Source organism: Notamacropus eugenii, chromosome X, assembly GCF_028372415.1.
Source record: "Notamacropus eugenii isolate mMacEug1 chromosome X, mMacEug1.pri_v2, whole genome shotgun sequence".
NCBI lineage: Eukaryota > Metazoa > Chordata > Mammalia > Diprotodontia > Macropodidae > Notamacropus > Notamacropus eugenii.
In genome coordinates, this window is record NC_092879.1 from 32903639 (window position 1) to 32911139 (window position 7501).

Consider the following 7501-nt stretch of genomic DNA (forward strand, 5'->3'; position numbering starts at 1 on the left):
AACTCATAGGTGCTTGAAAACGTCCTCACTGAGAGATTATTTACTATTACTTTACATAAACTTCTAATAAGCATGATGATCTAGTTTCTCATCATTCAGTAGATTAGAATATGCAAATTAGAAAAGGTGAGGAGGGTTACAAGAGGCAAATACATAAATATTGATGAGAAATGATAGTTGATACCTACCATAACCCATAAAACCCATAAAAAGGAAAATAGAAAAGCTCCAATCCCAAAGAAAAGTAGCCTAGAGCCCATTTAGCATGGGGAGCCTTTACTATTATTAGCTATATTTAAAAATGATAACCTGACACAACAAAAACAAAAGGTTAAACTATGCTTGGCATCTATTTAAGAAAGTTAAGGCACAGGTAATAGCTAGCCCCCCCCCCCCAAAAAAAAAAGATTCCAAAAAATGTTATTCCTTAAAGGAATCACCCTTGGCTATCTAAAGAATGACCCATTTGCCAACGGTTTCTGAAAGCCAAGATTTTGCTGCAGACATACACACTGGATATTTTTTTCTTGCCACCAGATAAAACAAAAATGACCACATTTCATCAATTACCTATGTCTGTTCTCTCAAACACAAAACAAACAGCTCAATAAACCCAAACTTTCATTATTTCCTGTTTTCTTGTTAACCTTCTTTTCCACAATGTGTTTTATGTTTCTAATTCATTTCTCTTCTAACTCAATAATAATATTGTATGTGTGTAATGCCTCAAATATTTCAAAATGTTTTAAAGTGTATTTATTCTCTGACCAATATAGCAACTGTGGTAAGGTGGATAGGACAGAAATTTTTATTCCATTTGATAGATGAAGAAACTGAGGTCCAGATTGGTTATGAAACCTGCCCAAGATGACAGCTACTTGTTAATAGAGTCAGAATTCAGGGTTAGGAAGGATGTTACAAGGATGAAAGAACAGTGTCAGCTAAGGTTGAGCAAGCCATGAAAGCATGATCCTGATTCCTCAACCAGCAGAAGTTCTTTGAAGAACATCACACAGATAAGATCTAAAGGTAACTGAGAAAACTAAAGCAACTCCTCTATCTTGCCCTGCCCATAACCCTGCATTCTTTCTGTTGTAACAGGAGATATCTGGAGCAGTCCTGTCTTTTAGGGCTCGGTTATGAGAAACAGATAACCAAAATAAGAAATCTTCCCGTTATATAGCCCTTATTCCTTTCCCTAATCCCCCACTGACAAACCCTGACCTATCAAGAGTACCTTATACGCAATTTAGCTCCCCTCTAAAATTAAAACCTATATAATCCTTGTTCTTTGTCTCTGCCCCTGTAAGTGGAGCCCACTTTCTGGTAAACTCAATGAACCCTCCCTGGTTCCAAAATTTCTGATTCTGGTTTGTTCTGGCATGGTCAATTTTGCCCCCAGGTTTCTTTAGAAATAAAAAAAAATCTTATCAATTGCTTCTAAGGTAGCTCTACTGGAACATTACAACTACCATAGAGCAAATGAACAAAAGAAAGGACCCTTCTTGGTTTTTTGTTTATTTTTTCGTATTTTATTTTAGATCTAGTCACATAATTCCACAAACATGGATTGAGTGGCTTCTATGTCCAGAAATCTGGGTCATCACATTCTGAATTTATAGCTTGCAGATCATCTTGTCAAACCCATTTTCCAAATACAGAAAGTGAGGGCCCAGAGTTCAGTGATTTTCCCCTGACCACTTAAGTAGTTCTTGACTGAGTCAGGACTTCAAACTGGATAGACTGTTGGAGGTCAGAGGAGCTCGGCTCTTCAGTAAACTCTCATTAGGCCCAAGTATAGAAATGTCTCCCTTTTCTAAGTTCCCAAGCACTTGTTATTTGTGGACGGTGTAGTGGATACAGCACTGGACCAGGAGTCAGGAAGAGCTAAGTTCAAATTAAGCCTCCGAGACTTACCAGTTGTGTGACCTTGAGCAATTCATTTAATACCCTTATGCTTCAGTTTCCTTAACTGTAGAGTAGGGATAATAATAGCACCTACCTCTGAGGGATGTTGTAAGGATCAAATGAGTTATCAGTAAAGTACTTAGCACAGTGCTTGGTACTTCAGAAATGCTTTTACCCTTCCCACCCTCACCCCCACCACTACCACCACCACACAATCTTCCCTTCATATAGGAGAGTGTTAGTTGAAAAGACATTATATATCAACTGATCCAGCTAGATGTAGTGACTTATTCCAGATCATATCACTAGGAAATGATGGTGAATTAGAATGGAACCCATGGATTTCGAGTTCAGAGGTTTTCCTACTATCCTTGGACAGTCTTCTGTCATGTGTTAACTAGTTCTGTTTCATGTGTGTCAGTTTCATTTCCCCATCAATCAATTAATTCAGCATTTGGTAAGCACCTGTCTTCCTCCTGTCTGGGGATAATGGGGGTACAAAGACAAAAGTGAAATCCCAGCCTTCAAAGGGTTTTCATTCTAATAGGGGAAATAACCTGGACATGACACACAACAAAATCAAATCAGGTACAAAACTGGAAATTCCTGAATTGTTATGTCATCTGTGTGGAGGGGCTAAAGTTGGGGGATGAATCTTCTGGTATGGTTCATAGACCTCAATCTGAATACTTTAGCACCCTGACTCCCACCTTCTTCACAACTAGATCCAGAGCTGGAAAACGTTGTGACACAGGCAAAACTTGTATTTTTCCATATTCATAGTGGGGGGAGGAGGAAGGAAGAAGGAAGGATGGAAAGGAGGAAGTAAGGGAGGAAGGAAGGAAGGAAAGAGAGAAGGAAGAAAGGAAGGAGGGAGGAAAAAAGCAGTGAGGAAGAAGTAAAGGAGGAAGGAAAGATAGAAGAAAGTTGGAAGGAAGCAAAGAGGGAAGGGAAGGAGGAACAAAAGGGAGGAAGAAGTGAGGAAATAAACATATATAAATCACTTATAATATTCCAGGCACTGTACAAAATAGTTTTACAGCTATTCTTTCATTTGATATCCCCATTTTATAGTTGAGGAAACTGAGGCTGATAGACGTTGAGTGACTTACCCATGTTCACACGGCTAGTTAAGTGTCTGAGGCCAGATTTTTACTCAGGTCTTCTTGACTCCAGATCCACAGAGACACTTAGGTGATATCAGATTGCCCAGGATTACTGACAAGCAGTATCACTCCAAAGTCTGAAAAAGAATAGTGGCCCCTAGACCACATGCCTTGCTCTCATTTCAATCCCCTTAGTCATCTTCCAGAGGAGCAACCCCTGTGAAGGCGTATGTTACTCCTGCTAAAACGACCACTACCACCTGTGGTCAGGTGAACCCAACATGCCTCAAAAGAGCAACACCTCCCAGGTGACTGGCCTAAGGGAAGCCACCCTTTCAGAGATGCAACCTGATGAAGGCCCAGTTTCCTTTGTAGCCATAGCTACTAAGGAACCAAAAAGCAAAGCTCTCCCCAAAGTCCTCGGCACTGTCAAACGGTTTTATCAATTGAAATGACACTACAAAAGATGCATTTCCAAGCTTTTCCATTTATTTGACTCGCATCTGAAACTTCCTGATGTATTATTTCCTTTTTAGAAAGCAAACTCCTTGAAAGCAGAAACTGCCTTCACTTTCTATTTGTATCCCAGCACTCAGCACCATGCTTCACATATAGTAAGCACTCCACAAATGCTCATTCATCCATCCATGTCCCAGATTCATTCAAGTCCCAGCTGTGTTGGGTAGGAATAGAGCTTCCCTTTGCCTACTAACTCATAACTAACAAGTGAACACCAAATACATTCGCACATAAGGCCAGTTTTGCTCCCCATAAGAGTTCACAGGATTTTAGAATGAGGGACCCTAAAAATCCAACCCTTATTTTATAAATGAAGAAACTGAGTGCAGAGAATAACTTGCTTAAGATCCCATAGATTACATACTTATCCTGCCTTGGGTGCCTCTGGACAAGTGACTTAACTGCACAGAGCCTCAGTTTCCTCATCTGCAAATGGAGATAATAGGGTCATTGGGAGCACTGAATGAGTTGAACTATGTAAAGTGCTTTGAAAACTTTCCAACCCTTTACAATTTTGAGCTATCAGAAGTAGCAGCAGCAGCCGCCACAGTGATAGCAAGGCCAAGAATAAACCATAGATTTCTGAAATCCCAGTCTAACACTCTTCTCAATGGAGACACCACATGGCTGACCATGGGGTACATGAGCAAAGACTGGAAGAAATCAAAACCTATTCTCACTAGCTCAAAAAGAACTGAAAATCTGATTTAAAAAGTAAACAGATCTTAATAGGAAGAAAACTCATCACATAAACTGCCCAAGAAGGAGTCAGCAGGATGTCACAAAAGGCCAATAGTAAGTGGTTTATAAATTTAGCTGTTTTAAAAGGGAATACCCAGATTAGATAATAGTTCCAGACCAAATTTAAGGCAGCAGCCAGCTCTTCCTATGATTCTGCTTTAAAAAGAATGAAATCACTTTCTTCCTCTTAACTAGGTCCTTTTCTTCTGGAAATCTTTAATTTATGACTGACATGTCAGATCAGTTTTTGCATCCTCTGACTTCTCCTGAGTATTAATCTTATCCACATCTTATTGGAAGTCAATAAATAATAAATAAAATGCATAATCTGAATAATGTATAATTTGAAGGCATGATTTTAAAAGGGTTGTTGCATATTTTTTCCCATCATATATATATATATTTTTCTGTATTGGGGTTAAATTTGTTTTCTTTGGACCACATCTCCATTTAATTCTCTCCTCCCCCCACCCCCCATTGCTTAAGGAATTTTTATTAAAGCAAGAATTTTGTAATCCAAATTACATTTCTTTGCTCAGCTATCAATTCTGTTATCTAAAACAGTGGTGATATTCTGAGCTTTTCCACAGTAAAGAACTATAAAATTAAAGAAAGGAATGCTTTAAATTTTTGTACTGCACTGAAAATCTCCCTCCCCCCCCAATAAAACATTTGTTTTTATATTTTACTATTTTTGGGGGGGTCTTGTTTTGTTTTTGTTTTTAAATCAATAAGTAATCTAGGACTAGCATTAAGTTAGCTAGACCTGGCATTTGCTCAGTACATCAAGTTCAAATTTTCCTTTCCATTTTTTCTTTATTTCATATTTTGCGATGTTTTTTTTTCACAACATTTAAGTTTTTAGATGTTTAGACATTTTTCTTCCAACGAAGTGGAGGTTCCATTTCTCGGTCCTTCATCTTTTCTTTTAAACAGCAGGCACGTCGGGAGCACTGTTCACTGCTTTCTGGGCAGCCTCTTTCGCCTGGTGAGCTTGGAGCACGGCTACGGCTTCATCTACCTTAGAACGCAGAGACTCAGGAGACTCGAGCATGTGAAGAAGCTCCGAGTTGTCGATTTCCAGCAACATGCCAGTGATTTTCCCGGCCAGAGTAGGGTGCATGGCCTGAATGAGTGGAAACAGCCGTTCCCCCAACATCTGCTTCTGCTCTTGCGGAGGGGCAGAGGCCAACATAGAAGCAGTTAAAGGTTCCTGACCTTGCACGTGGACAGCAGGCTGCTGCATCGTGATCTGGGGTTGAGCATTAAGATGCTGTTGAGGATTTCGAACGCCGGCAGCGTACTTATACTGTGGAACCGAGCGGACAGCAGGGTTACCTGCAGCGGCCGCTGACCCCGCTGGACGTGGACCCAGGGTCTGAGTCGATGTGTTCGCCACACGTGCGGACACCACTCGCGGCACCTGTGAAGAAGCTGGTCTCATTGTACTGAATGGCGGCCTGGGAGCCGCTGGGCGAATAGCACCGGGCAGGTTCTGGAATGGATGAGGTCTGGCGCCCTGAGCAGTCCAGCGAGGACTCGGTCTGAGAGGAGCGATTTGGCTGGCAGGATAGTAGGCAGGCCTGTTCTGAGTCTGAGGAATAGCTGCCATGAAGTAACCTGAAGGAGGCTGGTAAGGGTTGATCACAGGGTTGGGCACAGCTCTGACGCTGGCCATTCTCTGCATGTACTGGTTTGTGAGATGAGCCTGCCGCTCCTCTTTTCGCTGGGCTAAAGCTATGTACAACGGCTTGGTGGCCACGATCCTGCCATTCATTTCTGTGACGGCTTTGGTGGCTTCCTCTGGCGAGGAGAAGCACACGAAGCCGAACCCTTTGCTGCGGCCCCCTTCCATCATCACCTTCGCACTGGTGATGGTACCAAATGGAGAGAACTCCTTGCGCAGGCGCTCATCATCAATCCCATCATCCAGATTTTTCACGTACAGGTTCACACCCTGGTACCTGGTGATCCTGTCCTGCTTCATCTGTTCAAATTTGCGTTTCAGTTCTGTCTGGCGCTCTACTTTTTTCTGAGCCCGGCCCACATAGATTTTTTTCCCATTCAGTTCTTTTCCATTCATCTCATCTACAGCCTTTTGGGCATCTTCGTGCCTCTCAAAGTTCACAAAGCCAAACCCTTTGGACGTGCCACTTTCATCAGTCATGACTTTGACACTTAAAGCAGGTCCAAACTTACCAAAGAGCCTCTTGAGTCTCAGATCGTCCATGTCCTCGCCAAAGTTCTTGATGTAAACGTTGGTGAACTCTTTGGCCCTGGCCCCGAGCTCTGCCTCCCTCTCTTTGCGGGATTTAAAGCGCCCCACGAAGACCTTGCGGTCATTCAGAAGCATCCCGTTCATTTTGTCGATGGCCCTCTCAGCAGCCTCTCGTGTCTCAAAGTGTACAAATCCATAGCCCTTGGACCCATTTTCATCACATACCACTTTACAGGAGAGGATGTTCCCGAAGGCAGAGAAAGTATCAAACAAAGCCTTATTATCAATGGACTTATCCAGGTTTTTGATGAAGATGTTGCCCACGCCGCTCTTGCGGAGGGAGGGGTCCCTCTGGGACCACATGATGCGCACCGGCTTGCCCTTGATGACATCGAAATTCATGGTCTCCAGGGCTCGCTCGGCGTCGGCCGGCTGCTGGAAGTTGACATAGGCGTAGCCCAGGGAGCGCCGGGTGATCATGTCCCTGCAGACGCGGATGGAGAGGATGGGCCCGGCCGGGCTGAACTTCTCGTACAGCATCGCCTCGCTCACCTCGGGGTGCAGGTCCCCCACGTACAGCGAGGCCGTGGGGTAGCTGGGGGCGCTGGGGTGCATCTCGCCGCCGCTGCCGCCTCCCGAGGAGGAGGATGAAAGAAGAGGAAGAGGAGGAGAAGGAAGAGAAGGGCCACAGACTGCCACCACCAGCACTGCCGCTGCCGCTGCCGCCGCCGCCGCTGCCGCCGCCGCCGCCTCCGCCTCCGCTAGCTTTCCGGCAAGAGGAAAGGAACGGGTGGGGGGGCCGCAGTCTGGAGCCGGGGTGGGGGCTGGGCGGGGGGAGGGGAGGGGAGAGAGGGCGAGCGCGGAGGGACAAAAATCTACTGGAATCGGAATCGAAAACGGCTCCACGGCGGCGCAGCGGCAGAGGGGGCGGCGGCAGAGGGGGCGGTGACAGGGCCAGGGGCGGCTCACTCACTCGCTCCCTCCCCTGGGGGCTGCGGCGGCCTCTGGA

The 7501-nt window shown here is 44.5% G+C and overlaps 1 pseudogene; it reads right to left on the reverse strand.

Annotated features, from left to right (window-relative positions):
• Positions 1-3481: 3481 nt before the first annotated feature.
• LOC140516213 (polyadenylate-binding protein 1 pseudogene) lies at positions 3482-7284 on the reverse strand (annotated as a pseudogene).
• Positions 7285-7501: the final 217 nt, after the last annotated feature.